Source organism: Phyllobates terribilis, unplaced genomic scaffold (assembly GCF_046119375.1).
Source record: "Phyllobates terribilis strain yellow unplaced genomic scaffold, ASM4611937v1 Scaffold_3__8_contigs__length_932513732, whole genome shotgun sequence".
Lineage (NCBI taxonomy): Eukaryota > Metazoa > Chordata > Amphibia > Anura > Dendrobatidae > Phyllobates > Phyllobates terribilis.
In genome coordinates, this window is record NW_027362763.1 from 825,603,821 (window position 1) to 825,628,065 (window position 24,245).

The following is a 24,245-nucleotide window of genomic DNA, read 5'->3' on the forward strand; positions in this document are numbered from 1 at the left end:
CCAAAATTCTATAATAGCATGATCGCTGCCTCCTAGCGCCCCAGCCACTTTTACCTCCTCAACCATTTCCTCCCTGTTTATAAGGATTAGATCCAAAGTAGCAGATCCCCTTGTTTTCTCTCCTACCTTTTGGAAGATAAAGTTGTCAACAAGAGAGGATAAGAATTTGCTTGACCTGTTAGCATTACTTGAGAGAGATTCCCAACATATGTCTGGATAGTTGAAATCTCCCATGACCACTACGTCATATTTTTTGGAGAACTTGGTCATTTGATACATAAAGAGTTCATCCATACCTTCAGTTTGCCCAGGTGGCCTGTAGTAAATGCCTACAATGGTGTCCTTTCCGTTGTTCTCTCCTTGTATTTTTGCCCAAACAGTTTCCACAGAACTCCCAGTCTCTGCTTCAATCTCTGTGCAGATATACCCTTTTCTAACATACAATGCGACACCTCCTCCTCGTTTATCAAGTCTGTTTCTTGCAAATAAGTTGTATCCTTTTAGCCTTGTGTTCCAATCATGTGTATCATCCCACCAAGTTTCAGTGATTCCAATTACATCATTTTTCTTTTCCTGCGTTAGTAGTTCCAATTCTCCTTGTTTGTTTCCCATGCTTTGTGCATTTGTGCATTTGTATGACACTTTTACTCTTTAGGGTACTCACTCTGAGGTTCACTATTACCATCTGTTGGGCACAATTACTTTTAGGGGCACCATCTGTCTGGCACTGTTGGTTTCTGTGGCACTATCTGTGTAGATCTCTTTCAGTTGCTATTTCTAGTAAGTTTTGATGTATTGGCTATGTGCGCACGATCAGGAAAATTTCTGCAGCGTTCCTGCATCTATTGGCAGCAAAAACGCTGAGATAAATACGCAGCGTTTTGATGCGTTTTCATGTGTTTTTTTATGTGGTTTTGCCTGCAGATTTGCCATGCATTTTTCCAGTGCATTGAATAGGAAAAATGCAGGCAAAAACGCAAAAAGAATGGACATGCTGCTTCTTTTTCTGCACATGAAATTCAGTCAGGATAAATTCTGATCAAAGAACTTGCAAAATGTCATAGGAAACCATGGGAGAAGGTTTACAATGCATTTTTGGCCCATTTCTGTGCAGACAAAACGCACCAAAAACGCACTGTGTGCACTTTGGGTCACTGCGCTTCACTGCAAGTGCAGTAATGGGGAAAATGGGGCAACAGTAAAGAATTAGTGATATCAAAATAGATGGATAAGGTGGTGGAAATGTGAGAAGTCAAACATGTCTGTGTTGAAATCCCTACAGATGAGTTGCGGCTAGAAGAAGTCGTAATGGTGATCTGGACCAGATGGAAAAGATAAGAAAAGTGAATGGCTCCAACTAGAAAGAAGGTGAACATTAAGTCACTTAATATAACTGTATGACTATGTATGACTGTGAGACCTCTTATATGCTTGGCAGAACTGAGATCTAACACCATAAGGATGGAGTATAGTGGTAATGTTTAGTCTTTTTATAGTGTGTTTATTTTGTAACAGTTTGGTGGTGCAATTAAGTTACCTTAAGCTACATTGTCACATAATCATTTCACGCATTTTACTCCCATCTTTACACTAAATATCTTATCAAGTCTCCTCTGTGACCTCATCAGTGATTCTATATAATAATATGGCCCGTCTGTACCTCCCTATAGGAGTAGTGCTCTCCACTAGTGCCATCTCTGTGCCCCCATATAGTACTAGTGCCCTCTGTGCCCCCGTATAGTACTAGTGCCCTCTCTGTGCCCTCATATAGTACTAGTGCCCTCTCTGTGCCCCCATATAGTACTATTGCTCTCTCTGTGCCCCCATATAGTAATAGTGCCCCTCTGCGTGCCCATAAAGTACTAGTGCCCTCTCTGTGCCCCCATATAGTACTAGTGCCATCTCTGTGCCCCCATATAGTACTAGTGCCCTCTCTGTGCCGCCATATAGTACTATTGCTCTCTCTGTGCCCCCATATAGTACTAGTGCCCTCTCTGTGCCCCCATATAGTACTAGTGCCCTCTCTATGCCTCCATATAGTACTAGTGCCCTCTCTGTGCCTCCATATAGTACTAGTGCCCTCTCTGTACCCCCATATAGTACTAGTGCCCTCTCTGTGCCCCCATATAGTACTAGTGCTCTCTCTGTGCATCCATATAGTAATAGAGCCCCCTCTGTGCACCCATATAGAACTAGTGCCCTCTCTGTGCCCCCATATATTACTAGTGCTCTCTCTGTGCCCCCATATAGTACCAGTGCCCTTTCTTTGCCTTCATATAGTACTAGTGCCCCTATATAGTACTAGTGTCCCCTCTATGCCTATATTATTAGTGCCCTCTCTGTGCCCCTACAAGGTGCTAGTGCCCTCTTTGTGCTCCCGTATAGTACTAGTGCCCTCTCTGTGACCCTATATAGTACTAGTGCCCTCTCTGTGTCCCCATATAGTACTAGTGCCCTCTCTGTGCCCCCACATGGTGCTAGTGCCCTCTTTGTGCTCCCGTATAGTATTAGTGCCCTCTCTGTGCCCCCATCTAGTACTAGTGCCCTCTCTGTGTCCCCATATAGTACTAGTGCCCTCTCTGTGCCCCCACATGGTGCTAGTGCCCTCTCTGTGCCCCTGTATAGTACTATTGTCCTCTTTGTGCCCCCGTATAGTACTAGTGCCCTCTCTGTGCCCTCATATAGTACTAGTACCCTCTCTGTGGCTCCATGTAGCAATAGTGCCCCCTCTTTGTTTGTATAGAGTAATAAGACCCCCTTGTGACTCTGAATAGTATTAGTCCTGGCTCCGTGCCCCCATATAGTAATAGTGCCATCTCTGTGCCTGAGGATATGTATATTGTTATAGATAATGTGGACCCAAGTGTCCGAAAATCAGAAGAGCCAAATGATATTGGTCAGAATGTAAAGATGGGTGGTCCGGCACTGAATATAATATAACTGAACAGGAATATAGAGAACATTATTACATTCAATATTCTCAGTCTTTATATTCTCCCCATCTGTAAATACAATGTTCCTTTTACCCATTACACCTATGTAGTAAAGGTCATAGTCGCCTCTATGTCTTATTCTAGAACAATGGGAATCTTCTTCTCCAGGCCCATGTAAATAGCGTTTTTCTGATACAAATGTGATGTGAGCAGAACATTAAAAATATTTTCAGTTCTTTACAATCCATTTTTATTGGGCCTCGTTCAGACGAGCGTATTATACAGACCTGTGCTCTCTGCACCACAGACCGCACCCGCGCCCAGTATAGCCAATGTCCAGATATTCCACACATGGACCAACAATGTGAGTGGAGACAGTCACTTCATGGGCAAGACCTTCCTAAATGGTATCTAACAGGACTGACGGCCGCTGATTGACTGCAGCGCTTATGTGGCACAATGACACAAGATTGCCGGGGACACGGCGCTCGGGCAGAGAAGCAGCATCAGTCCGACAGAAAATGTGCTTTTTTCTTATTTTATTCAGCACAATAGGGGCATTCAGAAGGAGATGTCAGTAGTAAAGACCCCTGTAACTCAGTCCAGTGTTTGGTGTAAAGCATGGAGGTAATAACCAAAAAGGTTCAGGTACATTTTTGAGCAGTTTTTTCGTTTTTTTCTCCCTTTCTTCCAAGACTCATATAACTTTTTTATTTTTCTGTCTACTTAGCCGTATGAGGGCTTGTATTTTGAGGAACGAGTTGTACTTTTCAAAAAAATAATTTATTTTATCATGTGATGTACTGGAAACAGGAAGAAATTGCAAAAAAAAGTGCAATTTCACAATTGTTTTTTAATTTTTTTATTTATCATATTCACTATATGGAAAAATGATCTGGCAATATAATTCTCCTCTCCACCTGCAGCTGTTAAAGGCACATGATGGCTGATTAAATGAACTATCATCTGCAGAAAAAGATGCATGCTCAGCGCTGGAGCCCACATCAAATGCAGTGACACAACTTATGACGTAACTATGTCATATGTCGTGAAGGAGTTAACCTGTCCTATCAAAGAGAGTCACTCAAGTTAGGAGAGTTGGACTCCACTGGCTGAATATTTACCAGATATAAGCTCATCCACAGGCCAGAGAACGCCCATCAGGGACACTTGTACTGACGCAGATGGGGTACGGCCATTACTGTGCATCCCTGTAACTGTGTTCAATAAGGTAACGAGCAGCCGGCACACTTTCTCATACAATCATATGTGACGTCCTCTTACTCGAAAAAGCCTGTGTTTACCCTGGGTGATGGGGGACTCGGTGTCGGGTCCTATGATGAAGAGATGGGGTGCAGCCGTGGCCATGCTCAGGGCCGTCACATTAAAAAGAGATGGTGTGGGCTCATCCGGGTTGAGTGGCTGATTAACGACTACGCCACCTGTGGTGCCTGGTGAAGGGCCACCAGCGCCGCTACAGTCCGCTGAGGCCTTGTTTTACGGCTGCCAGAGTTCTTACTACTCCCCACAGGCGGAGCGTGGCCTCACGGCAGAGGGACAGGAGGATGGGGGTAGTAGTAGAGGGAGACGGGCGCCGCGTGGTGCGGTGTGGCGCAGAATAAACAGTCCGGAGGCCATAGGGGTGAACTTCCAAGTCTTTACTCACTTTAGAGATGGCAGAAGGAAGGCGACTCCCTGCTCCTCGTGGAGTCCTGCAGTCACCAGGGACGGGGGTCCGACAACCTCCGAGTAAGTCCAGCATTCAGTCGGGACCCTACTGCAGAGTGTTCCTGAACTACAGACCGAATCCTTTCCTGTCTGTGTGTGTGCAAATAGGCCGGGACTCCCTCTGAACTCCTCTCAGAACAAGGGCACGGGTGGCAGCTCCGCTCCGTCCGTTACCCTGTGGGATCCTCTGGGCCTAACCGGGCTTTCCCGTCCAGGATGTAGAGTAGCAAGGTCGGGTGTCGGGGGCCGGTACCCCTCTTGCAGCCGGAGTCCCTCTGAATATATCAGCATGGCGAGGACAGGTGGCGTACACCGCTCCGTCTGCATCTTGCCTGGGATCCATTTGCTGTGGAGCCACACTCTTAAGCTCCGGGCCTTCTTGGTCCTGGTCATTGGCCGGGTTGAGACATTCCTGGTCTACAACCTGCCCCTCGTCCCAAGGCCGGGGTACGAGGGCTGTGTCCCTTGCCGGTGCAGGCCCACACAGGATCTGCGGTCCCGGAGGGAGGTCACATTACACACAGTATTTGACAGCACAGTACAGCCGAAGACGACGACCAAGACCAAAGATGGCTTTTTATTAAATATGAAATTTAAAGTGTAACTAACTTGTAAGTCCTCCACCCTCATCCACTAACTGGTTCCCCTAACTCTTGATTCCCCAGTCTCCCAGTAACCAGGGGAGCAGCACCTAGTGCATATTAGCTCCCTCTGGTGGAGAAGTGTGGTGTTGGATGCAAGGTTTGGGTCACGACTATCACACTGGTCTTACCTCAGAGGAGGAACACCACTCTCCATTAAAGAAGTGCAGCATCCCTGTGGCGGTCGAACCCTCAGGGGCGCCACACATACAACACTGACGACAGTGGAAACCAAACACTCCTGCACCCATGTCTGTGTCTATTCAGCACAGAAGTGTAAAATATCAAGTGCAGCCTGTGGAGTGAGGTGTGCGCAGCCAAGTGAGTAAGAATCACGTCCTGTTCTATATATTAGACTGGTACATGAGCATGAGATCTGCTGATTGTGCTACGTCCTGACAGGTCTGTGCGGATGTGACGTCATTGTAGCATCGGCGTCTCTGCCCCCTTACAGGCAGAGACGTCGTCCCCCTTACCGCCGCACTCCGGGTCCGTCATCTTCCGGCCCTCCTGCTGCTGCTGCCGGCCCACGCAGCTTCCCTAGCACTGTGCTTAAGGCGCGCCCGTGCTCCCTCCTTCTTAAAGGGGCCGTGCGCGCCGTCCTAAGGAGTCCCCGGCCAATGGCCGGAGGACCTCTCAAATAAAAGGCACCTCCTCCAAAATGGAGGTGCCCGTGCAAGGTTGTAGCTTTGTGTTATAAACCCTGCTTCAGCCCTCAGGTCCCGCTGCTAGTCTGACTACCAGTACGCCAGCCTGACTACCAGTCCAGTCCGCCAGCCTGGTAGCGTAGCGTAGTTTCCCATCATACGAAGGTGACCTTGTCGTGGTTGATGGGCACACATAAATTGGCCAAATTATGCGCAAAAAAACTTCATTTTTCAAAGTGACATTAGTCTAGATACAATATTTCTTATATTTTCATGTATGGAGTGCCGAAGTTCTTTTTGCAATTGAGATTACTCTTTTCTTCAGAGCACCCGAATAGACCAGTGAGCGACCCCTCTCTTTTTTCTATTAATCATTTTTGGGATCCCGCTCCTGGAGCATTGCAGCAGGTACGTGTTCACACTATTAGAAGTTTGACAGCCTTTTTTCTGACTATGTGTCCCTCCCATTCAGTCACAGGTGGTTTTAACTAGCTCTACCAGCCCATACATTGTAGGTTAAAAGCCCAAGCAAAGACACATTGTCCATACAGGCTTACAGCCCAAGAGTGGCATATCCAGTGGTAGCGTAGCGTAGTTTCCCATCATACGAAGGTGACCTTGTCGTGGTTGATGGGCACACATAAATTGGCCAAATTATGCGCAAAAAAACATCATCTTTCAAAGTGACATTAGTCTAGATACAATATTTCTTATATTTTCATGTATAGAGTGCCGAAGTTCTTTTTGCAATTGACTACCAGTCCAGTCCGCCAGCCTGACTACCTGTCTCTGCCAGTCAAGTACACTCTCCAGCCCGACGGTCTGCCTACGGTCCAAACCCGCCAGTCTGTCTATGGGCAAGGCTTGCCTGCCTACCCTGAGAACTTACCAGTTTCCTGCCAGTTACCTGCCGTGCCTACCAGCCAGCCTACCTGGAGGCTCCTGCCAGTTACCCGTGGTGTCTACCAGTCGGTCTACCCGGATCACCCGTCATCCTGCCTGCTGTGCTCATCCGCTGTACCGGTCAGTCCCTGCCTTCTGACCCGTGGAAGTCACCTGCTCTCATACAAGGACTGGCCCAGAGTAGCACCTGGTCCCTCTGCTCTGTCCTTCCTTGGTTCACGAAGTCGATTGAGCCGCCGTGCGACCTTTGTCAGTCTGAGTTGATACCTAGTCATGCCCCTCTGGTCCCTCCTTGCACCGCAGCACAGAGGTTCCACCACCCAGATCCGTAACAGTTTGCACGGGCCATGGAACCCAGTGGCCCCCAGGCTCCTTCGCTTGCTGACGTGTACCAGGAGGTTTCTCGTCAGAGATCCCAACAGGAAACCATCCTGACCTACCTGCGGTCTGTCAACTCTCGCCTGGACATGCTGCCTGTCACACCAGTGACCGCCTCGAGCCGAGCGACACCCGCTTCTGCGGAGCCTCTGCCTACCTGTGCTATGGCATCCAGCTCAGGACCCCGGCTCTCTGCGCCACCCTGTTTTGGGGGTGACCCCGTCTTATGTCGGGGTTTTCTGAACCAGTGCATGTTGCACTTTTAACTACTGGCACATCAGTTTCCCTCCGACCGGGCCAAGGTGGCATTCATCATGTCTCACCTCACCGGGGAAGCATTGGCATGGCTAAACCCTCTATGGGAGAGAGGGGATCCCCTGGTGTCCGATCTTCCGGCTTTCCTCACAACCGTCCGGAAGGTCTTTGATGAGCCTGGACGAAGGACTTCTACTGCCATCTCATTGCTCCAACTCCGCCAAGGGAGTCTCACTATGGGCCAGTATGCCATACAGTTCCGTACCCTTGCTTCTGAGCTTGCCTGGAATGACGAGGCCCTGGTGTCCACCTTCTGGGGGGTCTTTCCGGATGGAAAAAGAACGAGCAAGCCGGCCGGGACATTCCTACCACCCTGGATGACTTGGTGTCACTAGCTGCACGGATTGACATCCATTTCCTGGAACGAGCTAAGGAGACAACTGGTAGAGAAGATTTCCTCGTCTTGCTCCTGTTTTCCAGAAACCTGCCTCCCACCCTGCAACTCCCCAGGCACGCTCGCCCAAACCCATGCAGATCAACCAGACGAAGATGGTCAAGTCTCGCCAAGAAATACGCCGTGCCGAGGGGAGCTGTTTCTACTATGGTAGTAAGGAGCATCTGATCCGTTCCTGCCCGGAGAAGCCGGGAAACTCCAGTGTCTAGGACCACTCGGAGAGGTCATCCTAGGCAAGAGTAAATCCTCTCCGTTCTTGACTCTATCCGTTTCTATTTCCTGTGGAGAGAACCGATTCTTTGAAACCGCCCACCTGGATTCCGGAGCCGCCGGGAATCTCATTTCTCAGTCCCTTGTAGAGAAGTATCAGATTCCCACCAAACCTCTGGCTGAACCATTGGCAGTCGCTTCCGTGGATGGAAGACTCCTTCCGGTGACCATCGTGCTCGTCACAGAGCCTGTGACCCTTCAGGTGGGAATGTTGCTGACGCGCCCCCTGGGAACCGGGCCTTGTAGATGCTGGGGGTTGTAGTCACCGTGGCAGTGACCCGGTCTGTGACCCAGGGCGGTCAAACCAGGGTAGTTTATGTGAATCTGTTTGTATAGTCCGACTACGCCACCTGTGGAATGCGGTTATTGGGAACCGCCGCTGCGGAGCAGTCCACTGAAGCTGGTGGTATGTGCAGCAAGGTGATGTGACTCCCCACAGGAAGAGTGTAGCTTCAGGCAGCGTGTATGCATGATGGTGGTGATAGTGCCTGGATCAGTAATAATAACACGGAGTCCTTGCAGTGCAGTCCTAGGGTCTTTACTGGTGGTAATTATATAGGCCCAACGGGAGTACTTGCTAGGGATGAGGGCCTGGTCAGTCTGGGAGCAATCCTAGAATTCCCCTGGCCAGGTGGAGTTGTAGGCCTGCCGTTCTGACTGTACTCTTTTGGCTATCCCGCTTATAGTCGTGTTGTAGCCACGTCCCTGAGTGTAACGTGCTGCTCACCCGTATGGCTGGTGACTCGGATCCCGTGTATTCCTCGCTCCTCTGTGGCGGTACTGGTCCTTTCGTGTGGCTGAGCCTCCGGGCTTCTGTTGGCCAGGAGACCTACAATCTCCTGCCGTGCGGTTTCTGCTGCTGGGCTTGAAGGGTCCCACAGCCTCGGACTCCGGTGTCCGGTTCTCGGTGTGTGCTCTGGCTAGGACGAGCTCTGCCAGCTCCAGTCCTCAGCTCCTTGCTCCTTCGTGTCCTATCTGACTCCTGACACTGACTACACTCAGACTGACTAACCCCGCCTCCAGATCCAGTTCTATAGGGCAGGATCCTCCCCTTTCTGGTCTGGAGCAGGAGGTGTTGCATGTAGTGTGTTCCCTGACCAGGAAACTCCTGTTTTGCTCCCAGACATGGTATTACTACCACTGTGGCAACCAGACCCCCTGGGGTGCCACATTGCACTCGGAGAGGATCTCCTTCCATGTGCTATCCTGACTCTCTCACTCCCTATTGCTAGGTCTACCCTGGCTACAGAGACATGAACCCGTTCTGAATTGGCGATCCACTGAGGTGTTCCGTTGGGGGCAGGATTGCCATGAGACCTGCTTGGTTCTGGTTCGCCCGGTCCGACCTCCGTCTACTCCGGCTAATTTACCTGGTCTACCGGCACCTTACTGGTCCTATGCAGATGTCTTCGACAAGAAGGAGGCAGAGACACTGCCACCCCATAGGCCATATGATTGCCCTATCGACCTGGTACCCAGTGCCACTCCACCCCGTGGGTGTATCTACCCCTTGTTTCTGGCCGAAACCCGGGCCATGTCGGAGTACATCGAAGAAAATCTGGCTAGGGGATTCATCCAGAAATCTACCTCCCCGGCTGGAGCTGGATTCTTCTTCGTAAAAAGGAAAGATGGCTCACTACGCCCCTGTATCGATTATAGGGGACTTAAGCAAATTACTATCAAAAATAAATACCCCCTGCCACTCATCTCAGAGCTGTTCGATCGCCTTAAAGGCGCAACGATCTTCTCCAAGCTCGATCTTCGTGGGGCGTATAACTTGGTCCGGATCCGCCAAGGAGACGAGTGGAAAGCGGCATTCAATACCAGGGACGGCCACTATGAATACCGTGTGATGCCCTTCGGTCTCTGTAATGCTCCAGCCATCTTCCAAGAACTAGTTAATGACATCTTCCGTGACCTCTTATATTCGTGCATGGTGGTGTACCTGGATGACATCTTGGTCTTCTCTCCGGATCTACCCACACACCGGAGGGATGTTCAACAGGTCCTGCATATGCTCACGCAGAATCACCTATGCACAAAATTTGAGAAATGCCTCTTCGAGCAGACCTCTCTTCTGTTCCTGGGCTATATTATCTCTAAAACCGGTCTACGGATGGACCCCGAGAAGGTCTCTGCCGTCTTAAAGTGGCCCCGACCGGAGGGGTTGAAGGCGATTCAGCGATTCCTGGGCTTCGCTAACTATTACCGCCTATTCATCTCGCATTTCTCTTCCCGGACTGCACCCATCTCTGCGCTCACCCGTAAGGGTGCTAATCCTAAGGAATGGACGTCCAAAGCGGAGGAGGCCTTCCTCTCCTTAAAACAAGCCTTCTCTTCTGCCCCAGTGCTGCACCATCCGGATTGCAACAAACAGTTCTTTCTGGAGGTTGATGCTTCCTCTTCCGGAGCCGGAGCTGTGCTCACCCAGAAATCTCCGTCCAGGAGAATGGTAACCGGCGGCTTCTTCTCCAAGTTCTTCTCCTCGTCCGAGCGCAACTATTCCATAGGAGACCGAGAACTGCTAGCCATCAAATTGGCGCTGGAGGAGTGGCGTTACCTGCTAGAGGGGGCTCTGCACCCGGTGGTCATCTATACTGACCACAAAAACCTGGCATATCTACAAAATGCCAAAAGACTCAATCCACGTCAGGCCCGGTGGTCTATGTTCTTCGCCCGTTTCAACTTTACCCTTCATTACCGCCCTGCGGATCAGAACGTTAAAGCCGACGCTTTGTCCCGATCCTTCCTGTCTTCTGATCAAGAGGAGGAGCCTATGCACATCATCGATCCCTCCAAAGTAATGAATGTGGCTCCGTTGGACCTGTCGCGTCTCCCACCCGGTAAGACGTTTGTAGCATTTCTTCACTGGGGTCATTCATCTAAATTAGCCGGCCATGCTGGCCAGAGGAGGACCTTCCTGCTCATTACCCTGGTGGCATTCCCTGCGCAAGGATGTTGTAGACTTCGTCACGGCCTGTTCATCCTGTGCCCGCAACAAGGTTCCCAGACGTCTTCCAGCCGGCCGTCTCCTGCCTTTTCCCGTACCTGCTGCCCCGTGGCAACACATTGCTATGGACTTTATTACTGATCTCCCTGTTTCTGCCGGTTGTACTGTCATTTGGTGGTCGCTGACCGCTTTTCTAAAATAGCCCACTTTATCCCTCTGCCTGGTCTCCCGTCTGCATCTGTGCTGGCTAAGGACTTCATCCATCATATCTTTCGTCTCCACGGCCTACCCCTCCACATTGTGTCTGATCGAGGGGTCCAGTTTACTTCGCGCTTCTGGAGAGCTACGTGTAAGCTGCTGGATGTCTCTCTGGATTTCTCCTTGGCTTATCATCCTCAGTCCAATGGACAAGTGGAACGTATCAACAAGATCCTTACCAGCTTCCTCTGGCACTTCGTCAACGCTCACCATACCGATTGGGTAGAGCTACTACCATGGGCCGAGTTCTCCTATAATAACCATGAGAGCGAATCTTCTTCCAAGTCCCCGTTCTTTGTGGTCTACGGTCAACACCCCCGGATTCTGTTTCCCGTCTCCACTTCAGTGGACAATCCTGCCGTGGAGTCTCTGGTCAGCGAATTTTCCACCATTTGGGAGGACACTAGATCCGCACTTCTTCAATCCTCTGAGCAGATTAAAAGACATGCTGATAAGAGACATCTGGATCCGCCTCAATTCCGTCCGGGAGACAAGGTTTGGCTCTCCTCTAAACATGTTCATCTCAAAATACCGTCCTATAAGTTGGGTCCATGTTTCATCGGTCCATTTGAAGTCCTCAAGCAAATCAATCCAGTGGCCTACAAGTTAAAACTCCTGGCCACCTTACGGATTCCAAACTCCTTCCACGTATCTCTCCTCAAACCGATTGTTCTTAATTCTATTTCCGACAATCCAGGTACCTCCCCAGCTCCGGTCTCCGCTGAGGACGTCTATGAGGTAGAGAACATTCTGGCCACCAAGAGGGTAAGAGGAAAAACCTTTTTTCTGGTGGATTGGAAGGGGTTTGGCCCAGAGGAGAGAACTTGGGAACCCAGGGAGAACATCGACGCCCCGCTTCTTCTTAAAAAAAAATTTTCGGACCTAAAGAAGAGGGGGCGTAAAGGGGGGGTACTGTATCATCGGCGTCTCTGCCCTCTGACAGGCAGAGATGTCGTCCCCCTTACCGCCGCGCTCCGGGCCCGGCGTCTTCCGGCCCTCCTGCTGCTGCTGGAGTGCGCACCTTCCCTAGCACTGTGCTTAGGAGTCCTAAGGAGTCCCGTCCTAAGGAGTCCCCGGCCAATGGCCGGAGGACCTCTCATAAAAAAGGCACCTCCTCCAAAATGGAGGTGCCTGTGCAAGGTTGTGGCTTTGTGTTCTAAACTCTTCTTCAGTCCTCAGGTCCCGCTGCTAGTCTGACTACCAGTCCACCAGACTGACTACCAGTCCAGTCCACCAGCCTGACTACCAGTCCAGTCCGCCAGCCTGACTACCAGCCCAGTCTGCCAGCCTGACTACCAGTCCAGTCCGCCAGCCTGACTACCAGTCCAGTCCGCCAGCCTGACTACCTGTCTAAGCCAGCCAAGTACACTCTCCAGCCCGACGGTCTGCCTACGGTCCAAACCCGCTAGACTGTCTATGGGCCAGGCTTGCCTGCCTACCCGGAGAACGTACCAGTTACCTGCCGTGCCTGCCAGCCAGCCTACCTGGAGGCTCTTGCCAGTTACGCGTGGTGTCTACCAGTCCGTCTACCCGGATCACCCGTCAGCCTGCCTGCCGTGCTCATCCACTGTACAGGTCAGTCCCTGCCTTCTGACCCATGGAAGTAACCTGCTCTCATACAAGGACTGGCCCAGAGTAACACCTGGTCCCTCTGCTCGGTCCTTCCCTGGTTCACGGAGTCGATTGAGCCGCCTTGCGACCTTGGTCAGTCCGAGTTGATACCTAGTCACGCCCCTCTGGTCCCTCCTTGCACCGCAGCACAGAGTTTCCACCACCCGGATCCGTAACAGTCATTAGTCATCTGCACTGCAAACCTCCTAATGTGGAAGTGAGCGGCAACAGATTACTCCTTTATGCTCCATCCCCCTGATGATGTCTGAGAGCCGGCGAAACATGTTGGGAGTCTATATATTTATAGATGGAGAGAGACAGGACCTGAATTACAATTACGGTGACAATCTACCTGTATATAACTAATGGCTGACTGCAGCAGTAAATCATACAGTGTATTCAGTGCCTGTGAATGTGATACAAATGCACAAAGGAGCATTAATAATGGGGTCACTCATTCATGGGGGTTTTATTGTTTTGTTTGGGTTATATGTAAATAATAGTAATAAAAGCGACACTATAAAGAGAAAGAAGATTTCAGTGACCCCAGAGCTGAGTTATAATAAGGTAAAAAGCACAGCAGTGACCCGTCCTTCCCTGGGGTTGTGGTGGGATTACTGTATATCACATGTGATCGGCCATTGGTAACGGTACAACCTGTATTATATATCTATCACTGATGGCTTTATTATATACTTCCCCAATCTCACCATATTCCTGTCTTCATACATAGTATATTCTGTGTCAGAGCACATATAACACCCTTCATGCTTAGTACACATGTAATAATACTACTGTGACTACATAACATCACCATCTACAGCCGGCCACATGCTCATTACATGGTGCAAATGGCAGAACAGCACCAACCAGAGTGCCTTATACCAGTGCCAGTCAGGACCTCTATATAAGGGACTGCTCCATCATGTGTCCCCCGCACACAGTAACCACATACACAGTACAATAGTGCTATAAGACTCCATCCACACTGTACATATAACTGCCAATGACACCTGTCCGGTCTGGTGTTGGCTGTTTGGTAAAGTATATTATCCCCTTTCCCTTTCTCTATTGGGCACCAGTATATATATATATATATATATATATATATATATATATATATATTGTATATACACGCCCTCCATCCTGGTATATATGTCCCTCATCCTGGGCCCCATCCTGGTATATTCAGTGATACAGGGATGTGAAAAAGTGTTTGCCCCCTTCCTGATTTCTTATTCTTTTGCATGTTTGTCACACTTAAATGTTTCAGATCACAAAACAAATTTAGATATTAGACAAAGATAACAAAATGCAAAATGCAGTTTTTAAATGAAGGTTTTTATTATTAAGAGAAATAGAAATCTAAACCTACAAGGCCCTGTGTGAAAAAGTGATTGCCCCCTAAACCAAATAACTGGTTGGGCCACCCTTAGCAGCAACAACTGCAATCAAGAGTTTGTGATAACTGGCAATGAGTCTTTTACAATGAGGATTTCTCTGGAGGAATCTTGGCCCACTCATCTTCGCAAAAGTTTTGTAATTCACCCACACTGGAGAGTTTCCGAGCATGAACCGCCTTTTTAAAGTCATGCCACAGCATCTCAATCGGATTAAGGTCAGGACTTTGACTAGGCCACTCCAAAGTCTTAATTTTGTTTTTCTTAAGCCATTTAGAGATGGACTTGCTGGTGTGTTTTGGATCATTGTCCTACTAATGCACCCCATAGTCATATATAGTAGTATAATGCATGCCTATAGTCATTCATAGTAGGATAATGCACCCCCATAGTCATATATAGTCATATATAGTAGTATAATGCACCATCATAGTCATACATACTAGTATAATGCACCCCATAGTCATTCATAGTAGTATATTGCACCCCCATAGTCATATATAGTAGTATAATTCACTCCATAGTCAAATATAGTAGTATAATGAACCCCCATAGTCATATAAAGCAGTATAATTCACCCTGTAGTTATACTTTGGCAGTATAATGCACCCCCATAGTCATATACAGTAATATAATTCACCCCATAGTCATATATAATAATGCACCCCATATTCAAATATAGTAGTATGATGCACCATCATAGTCATAAATAGTAGTATAATGCTTCCACATATTCATACATAGTAGTATAATGCACCACCATAGTCATATATAGTAATATAATGCACCCACATAGTCATATATATTAGTATAATGCACCCTATAATCATATATACTGTATTAGTATAATGCATCCCATAATCATATATAGTAGTAAAATGCACCCCTATAGTCATATATATTAGTATAATGCACCACCATAGTCATACATAGTAGTATTATGCACCTGCATAGTCATATATATTGGTATAATGCACCCGCATAGTCATATATATTAGTATAATGCACCCCTGTAGTCATACATAGTAGTATAGTGCACCTCCATAGTCATATTCATTAGAATAATGCACCTCCATAGTCATATATATGACTGGCTCCCCATTGCCCAGAGACTCCAGTTCAAAACTCTAACCATGGCATACAAAGCCGTCCACAACCTGTCTCCTCCATACATCTGTGACCTAGTCTCCCGGTACTTACCTGAACGCAACCTCCGATCCTCATAAGATCTCCTTCTCTACTCCCCTCTTATCTCCTCTTCCCACAATCGCATACAAGATTTCTCCCGTGCATCCCCCCTACTCTGGAACTCTGTACCCCAACACATCAGACTCTCGCCTACCATGGAAGCCTTCAAAAGAAACCTGAAGACCTACCTCTTCCGACAAGCCTACAACCTGCAGTAACCATCACTCCACCACATTACTGCATGACCTCCTCTACCCCCACCTACTGTATCCTCACCCATCCCTTGTAGAAAGTGAGCCCTCGCGGGCAGGGTCCTCGCTCCTCCTGTACCAGTCGCTGACTCGTTTTGTTAAGATTATGTAAATGTTTTTGCTATGTATATTCCTATCACATGTAAAGTGCCATGGAATAAATGGCGCTATAATAATAAATAAATATATATTAGTATAATGCCGCCCCATAGTCATATATATTAGTGTAATGCACCCCCATAGTCATATACTGTATATTAGTATAATGCATTCCCATAGTCATATAGGGACGCACATCCAGTTGAAGTTTCTACTGGCGTCGCCTGCCTCCTGCATGAAGGGATTAATAGAATAATAATAAAAAAAAACACTAGAAGTCGAAATGAAGTTCTCTGCCGTTCCTCTGGACTCTAAACTGTCACCCATGATGCCCACATCAGTGTATAGAGCAGAGCAGGTCCATGACCTGCTGCCTGGCAGGTGCCACCTGAGGTTCCATCACCTCTGACCTCACCTGCACACGACCAACTGCCGTTTACTTTCATCTGTCGGCTGAAGCGATCGGACGGAGGTTTGCGGTTTGGAAGATTTTGGAAGATATTTTTGCAAATGGCGTCTACTAGACATGGAGAACAGAGCGAGGAGAAGAAGAGGAAGAGAGAAGAGGACAGCGTGACCGGATTCAAGAAGATCACGAAGAAGAGGAAAGAAGCCAACAATGGATTGGAGGAGTCAACACCTGGATGCAGCGGAGACCCTGGATCATCCAGCCCCTATGCCAGGCTTAACATCAGCCGCTTCGACATCCACCAGGTCTTGGGTAGGGGCGCCTTTGGCAAAGTAAGTCCTACATATTTTATATTCATTTTAAACCTGAAGTTTTTATAACATCCTCATGTATTGTTCTCTGTTATCAGCCATGTCATGCTTTGTTGTTGCACATTGTAGTGTTCTGTGAGATGACATAAGTCATCTCCATAGTTAGGTCTAGTGCTGCTATAACGTGGTATTCTTCTACACTGGATGGTTGATCTCAGGGGTCACAGCTGTAGGGAGCAGGGGACATTGTTTTTTTCCATGTCATCATCAATATTGGCTCCTATCAGGCGGCCATATTGTACATACGTTGCTCTCTGTTTTTTTATTAAACCTTAATAGACAATGATATTCAGACCACACTAATGCCAACTCAAAGCCTCCACTAATGCTTGTTATGTTTATTCCCATATGGTAACAGTGGAAAACCCTTTAAAGAGTCGCTGTTGTTTTAATTTTTATTTCATTAACAGCACACATGAAAATAAGCAACATAATAAATATTATTTGAGAAATCTGCTTCTTTCTCCACCAAGATTGATTTTTCATTTTCAAAGTCTCTATTTTCGTGTAAAATCTGTATTTAGTGAAGACAGATTGTTACGTTACTGAGATAGGAGATGACAGTTGGTGCTGATAATATTCTATGCAAAGGGGGAGAGGGAGGAGCTAAAGGCAGAATTCCTCCCTCCTCCTTCCACTTCTCTTCTACATAGAATATTATCAGTACCAACTGTCGCCTCCTTTCTCAGTAATGCAACAATCTTTTATCACTGAATACAGATTTTAACCGAAAATTGAGAATTTTAGAAAATGAAAAATCAGTCCTGGAAGAGAAAAAAAGCAGATTTCTGTGATTAGATTTATTACACATTGCTTATTTTCATGTGTATTATTGATTTATTAAATAAAAATGCTGACTATTTTTTATCACCTTTCCATAGCCCATCCCTGGAGTAGGCAGTGCATTATGCGCATAGATTTGCTCCTCTACATGGTCCTGGTTACCAGCAGATTGAGAAACCACTCAGTTTTATCATGTGCCTTAGTAGAAAATCCAGATCCCTTCCACTTCCTGCAGACACCTTCCAAGTATTCTTCATTTGTCTTTTTTAGGTGGTCCTGGCATCAGTCCCCGGCCGTAACATCAATAATTACCATAAAAGAGGACAATGAGGACACCATTATGCGAGAGCGGCGGATACTCCTGGTGGCCAGAGACTGCCCATTCTTATGCCACCTCTATGCTGCACACCAGTCTCTGCAGAGGGCATATTTCATCACGGAGTATCTGTTCGGTGGCAGCCTGGAGGACTTGATCAGGATGTGCGACTGCCTGAACATCGGCAATGTGAGGTGAGAAAACGGAAAATGTACCTAAAGGAGAACTAAGGAGATGGAAAAAAACTGAGGTCTGGGTGTAGCTAAGGAAGCACTGGCAGGGCATATGTTTAAGGTGCTGGATGCAGGCAGTGGGGTGCCAGGATATTTGGGAATTGCTAGAGAAGGGTTTGATGACATTGATACTACACTCTGTTCTCTCTGTCAGATTCTACACAGCAGAGATTGTATGTGGCCTCCAGTTCCTCCATGGACACAACATCGTCCACCGGTAAGCAGAACGTTCCTCCTTCTCTCTGTCTCCTTTACATTCTGGAGATATGACCCTCAGCATTCCTGCTGTCCTGCCCCCTATTCTACCTGGTCTTGTAGTGATCCATTTTCCATCTCTTGTATCACTGGACAGATTTCTAATTTTATTTTCTTCTTTCATTGCAGAGACATAAAGCCGGAAAACATCATGTTGGATGCAGATGGCCACATCCGTATAATCGATCTAGGACTTGCCCAAGATGGCGTCACCTCCTCCAAAAACATGTCTGGAGTGACGGGCACTTTCCACTACATGGCCCCTGAGGTGTTTAGTAGAAAACCATACGGTGCAGCAGTGGACTGGTGGAGCCTGGGGATCGTGGTATCCAGGATGGCAGCAGGATGATTCCCATTTGACAACGGTCCCGTCAAGCAAACGGCTTTCAAAGCTATCATCAACGAAAAGCCAAAATTTCCATCTTGGCTTGATGCTGACGTGAAACATCTCATCAAGAAGCTGCTGCGCAAAGACCCTCAGACGCGCCTGGGTGTGAGCGAGAACATCCGTTTTATACCACCATTGGCTGGGAGGAACTGGAGAAAAGGAGTGCAGAGCCGCCATTTACACCATTCAGGCCAATTCTGGAGAACCATCATCTGCAGTGGCCGGAGCATACAGTCCTTCACCCCGTGGCCGGATTTACGTATGTGTCATCAAACTGGGCCCGGTAAGGATCTTTTCATCTGTGGATAACTCCCATTAGGTGGGAGTTATTAGGTAAGAGCTACTCTTACGGTAGCTCTTATTCATTCTCGTCTTGACTATTGCAACGCTCTACTAATCGGTCTCCCTCTTACTAAACTCTCCCCTCTCCAATCCGTCCTGAACGCAGCAGCCAGGATCATATTCCTCGCCAACCGCTACTCCGATGCCTCTTCCCTGTGCCAGTCATTGCATTGGTTACCCATCCAATATAGAAATAAATTTAAACTTATCACGCTTACCCACAAAGCGCTCCATGCTTCTGTACCCCCCTACATCTCCTCCCTTGTCTCAGTCTACCACCCTACACGTGCCCTCCGTTCTGCAAATGACTTAAAACTAAAATCCTCCATAATTCGAACTTCCCACTCCCGTCTCCAAGATTTCTCGCGTGCTGCGCCAATTCTTTGGAATACACTACCCAGGACAGTTCAATTAATTCCCAATACCCACAGTTTCAAGCGAACCCTAAAAACACATTTCTTTAGACTGGCGTATCACCTAAACACACTCTGTCCGTCCCAGTTTTCCCCCATATTAAAATCTAATTCAACTTCGGGTTCATACCAACCATGCACATAATAGCCTCTGTCAGGACTGCACACATACTGGCTGGCGACCAGTCCATGTATTATTATTTATCCTATTCAGTATATCAAGGCTGCATTATACAATATATGTACTTTTTACCTTTTGTGTCTCCCCCACTTCCTCATAGACTGTAAGCTCGCGAGCAGGGCCCTCACTCCTTTCGATATGAGATATGCTTATTCTGTATTGTCTGTATATGTCCCCCCTAAAATTTGTAAAGTGCTGCGGAATATGTTGGCGCTATAGAAATAAAAACTATTATTATTATTATTATTCTCACATTGTGGTAATCATCATCCATCTTGTCTTTTTTTACATTTTCTGCTAATGGCTTTATGTCTCTGATTTTCTTAGGTGGATGAAAAGATCTGGACTGTGAAAGATTCCATGACCATCTGGTGAGTGACCGCTGTACACACAGGACACCTATTATATCAGTACATTGTATCAAATGTTACATAGCGGAATGGTTCATTATAAAGACCATTCCCCTAATAACAGAAGATGCGGTAGACAGAATATTTCATGTCTTCCTCTTATGTCTTGCAGGATGAGTCCGTGCCAGCTGCCCAGAACTCCATGCCTCCTGACCCGTACCTCGTCTCTGCTGCTGTACGTCACCTCGGCTGCCCTTCAACATCAGCTCTCTCTATAACATCTTCATGCTGGACCACTGCCATTGTTTTGCTGCCCCAGACCCTTGACCTGGCCTCCTCCAATCCTGGGCTGGAATTTGACATCCCTCCAGCCCGAAGATCTTCTACCCCAGGAGCGGCCTGTGTTAAGTTTCCATCTGGTGAGTTCAGGAAAAATCATCCTGGGGCAGCGGAGCAGCAGAATGTACACGGAGCGGCCATTATCCCTGAACTTACCTTAGCACAGGCCTGGTAAGTATCACACCCATCACATCACCCTCACTACATGATCAGTATAGGGGCACACACTGCATGATCAGTATAGGGGCACACACTGCATGATCCATGATCAGTATAGGCACACACACTACATGATCAGTATAGGCACACACACTACATGATCAGTATAGGGGCACACACTACATGATCAGTATAGGCAGACACACTACATGATCAGTATAGGCACACACACTACATGATCAGTATAGCTAAACACACTACATGATCAGTATAGGCACACACACTACATGATCAGTATAGGGGCACACACTACATGATCAGTATAGGCAGACACTGCATGATAAGTATAGGCACACACACTGCATGATCAGTATAGCTAAACACACTACATGATCAATATAGGGGCACACACTGCATGATCAGTATAGGCACACACACTACATGATCAGTATAGGCAGACACTGAATGATAAGTATAGGCAGACACTGCATGATAAGTATAGGCACACACACTACATGATCAGTATAGGCACACACACTACATGATCAGTATAGCTACACACACTACATGATCAGTATAGGCACACACACTACATGATTAGTATAGGCACACACACTACATGATCAGTATAGCTACACACACTACATGATTAGTATAGGCACACACAGTGCATGATAAGTATAGGCACACACACTACATGATCAGTATAGCTACACACACTACATGATTAGTATAGGCACACACACTACATGATAAGTATAGGCACACACAGTGCACACAGAAATTTTGGCACATAGATGTAGGACATAGTTCGGCTTTTGATCGGGATTTAATCTAATCGCCATATTCGGGGTCAGGAAGGAATTTTTCCCCCTAATATGAGGATAATTGGCCCATTCTTCATAGGGGTTTTCGCCTTCCTCTGCATCTACATGGCCTTACATAGGTTTAGTATCATAAATTAATAAGTAGATTCACACAGAAGAAAAGAAATTATTAAAAATAAAATAACATTTTCTTAGTTAAAAAGAAAAATTAGTTTATTCAAATATAAATGATAATTAGTACTAGCAAATAATTTTTGTTACTTAGAAAATTACACAGCTTAGGTATATTACACAGGTCAGGTACATTACACAGCTTAGGTACATTACACAGGTTAGGTACATTACACAGGTCAGGTACATTACACAGCTTAGGTACATTACACAGCTTAGGTACATTACACAGGTCAGGTACATTACACAGCTTAGGTACATTACACAGGTTAGGTACATTACACAGGTCAGGTACATTACACAGCTTAGGTACATTACACAGGTTAGGTACATTACACAGGTCAGGTACATTACACAGCTTAGGTACATTACACAGGTTAGGTACATTACACAGGTCAGGTACATTACACAGCTTAGGTACATTACACAGGTTAGGTACATTACACAGGTCAGGTATTGGCCTTTGATCTTGGGATTCGTTCTGATCACCATATTTGGGGTCAGGAAGGAATTTTCCCCCCTGATATGAGGACAATTGGCTTATTCCTCACAGGGGGTTTTCGCCTTCCTCTGGATCAACACGGCCCCTACATACATTTAGTGTGAGAGGTTAATAAGTGGGTACATACTTTGAGAGTATAAGAATAAGGTATGAAATAAAATATTAGTTAAAAAAAATGTTAGCTAAGCCAAATATAGACATAAATTAGTGCACACATGCAAAAATCATTTGTTTCTGTTTGTTTTTAATTTGCACTTACATTTCACAGGTTCGGTATCAGCCTTTGATCCTGGGATTTATTCTGACCGCCATTCTTTATTTGGGGTCAGGAAGGAATTTTCCCCCCTGATATGAGGACAATTGGCCTATTCCTCACAGGGGGTTTTCACCTTCCTCTGGATCAACACGACCCATAAATAGGATTAGTCTGATAGATGAATAATTTACACATACATGATATTATAATATAAAATAATCCCCATCTATAAATAAAATCTTCTTTTTACCCCTTATATCTTTGTGCTTGTTTTTATTCCATTGCTCGTCCACAAAGTCATTATTATACTCCAACCCTATGTTTTTTTGTGACATATTGTACTTTATGTTAGTGGTAAATTTAGGTCAATATTTTTTGCATCTATTTGTGAAGATATCAGAAATTTGGTGAAAAATTTTGAAACTTCAGCAATTTTCAAACTTTGAATTTTATGCTCTTAAACCAGAGAGTTATATCACACAAAATAGTTTCCCTAATTTCCCTAACATTTCCCACATGTCTACTTTACTTCTGCATAATTTTTTAAACAATTTATTTTTGCTAGAAAGTTAGAAGGGTTAAAGGTTTATCAGCAATTTCTAATTTTTCCAATAAAACTTTTAATTTTTTTGAAAGGAACCACATCACCTTTGAAGTGACTGAAAGGCCTATGTGACAGAAAATACCCGAAAGTGACACCCTCCTAAAAACTGCACCCCTCAAGGTGCTCAAAACCACATTCCAGAAGTTTATTAACTCTTCAGGTGCTTTTATATGCGATTAATGCTTCTATATTTCTCTTATACCGATGTTTGAAAAAGACCACTTTTGGTCGAAACGTCATGGCATATCGCTTTAAGCTCCTCCTTGTTGGTTTTCAACGGTGTGGTGAATGTATATATTTGAATAAACTGTTTCCACCTTTGCAAATTACCTTTGAGTACGGCTGTTATCTATATCCTTACGGGGGATAGTATCCTATTCAGCCTGCACCAAATCTACAGCTGATTGCGCATCTTCTTCTATCAAATCCCCTATCCATGATGCAGGCGAAGTTGCCTCCCACCTGCACTTGCAACCAAGTGTTTGTCCCTACCCCAGTCCTTGGAACGCAAGCACAAATACGCAACCACTCGCCTACAGGCCAAAATACTAAACTGCCACATTTCCAGACTGCTTGCACTGGAAATGTTGTCTTTTAGGCTTGTGGAGACGGAAGCTTTCCGCAACCTCATGGCGGCTGTCCCTCGCTACTTGGTCCCCAACTGCCGCTATTTCTCCCGGTATGCTGTCCCCGCCTTACACGAGCACGTGTCCCATAACATTACCCGTGCCCTCACAATGCAGTTACTGGGAAGGTCCACCTAACCACGGACACATGGACAAGTGCTTGTGGCCAGGGACACTACATTTCCCTGACGGCACACTGGGTAAATATTATGGAAGCCGGGACCCAGTCAACCCAGGGACGGAACATGTGCTACCGACACCGAGGATTGCAGGCCCTGGTTCAATCAGGGTTGCCCCCACCTTCTACAGCAGTTCCTGCACCTTCTCCTCACCCTCCATTTCCGGAACGTCAACATCAGCCTCAAGCTGTATGCACTGCAGCATTTTCTTTTTTCAGGACTTGGGTCTGTGCGAGGTCTGGTTTCTTGTACTCCGAGACATTGTTTTTAGTGATATAACTTTGGGGTGGATAGGATGTTTTGATTACATTTTTTTGTGCTGTTGCGATGGCTGAAAAAATGCTATTTTGGCGTTTTGATTTTCTTCTTGCCATTTACTGATTGGAATAATTTATTCTATGCATTGATAGATGGACTTTGATGATCGCAGTGATATCAAATATGTGTATTTTTTTATATTTCAGCATTTTTAATGGGGGAAAACAGGTGATTTGAACTTTTGTATCATGACCGGCATGTGGTCTTCAGCAGACTCCCGACCATGATGGCAACCCATTGACGCGCCATGATAACGT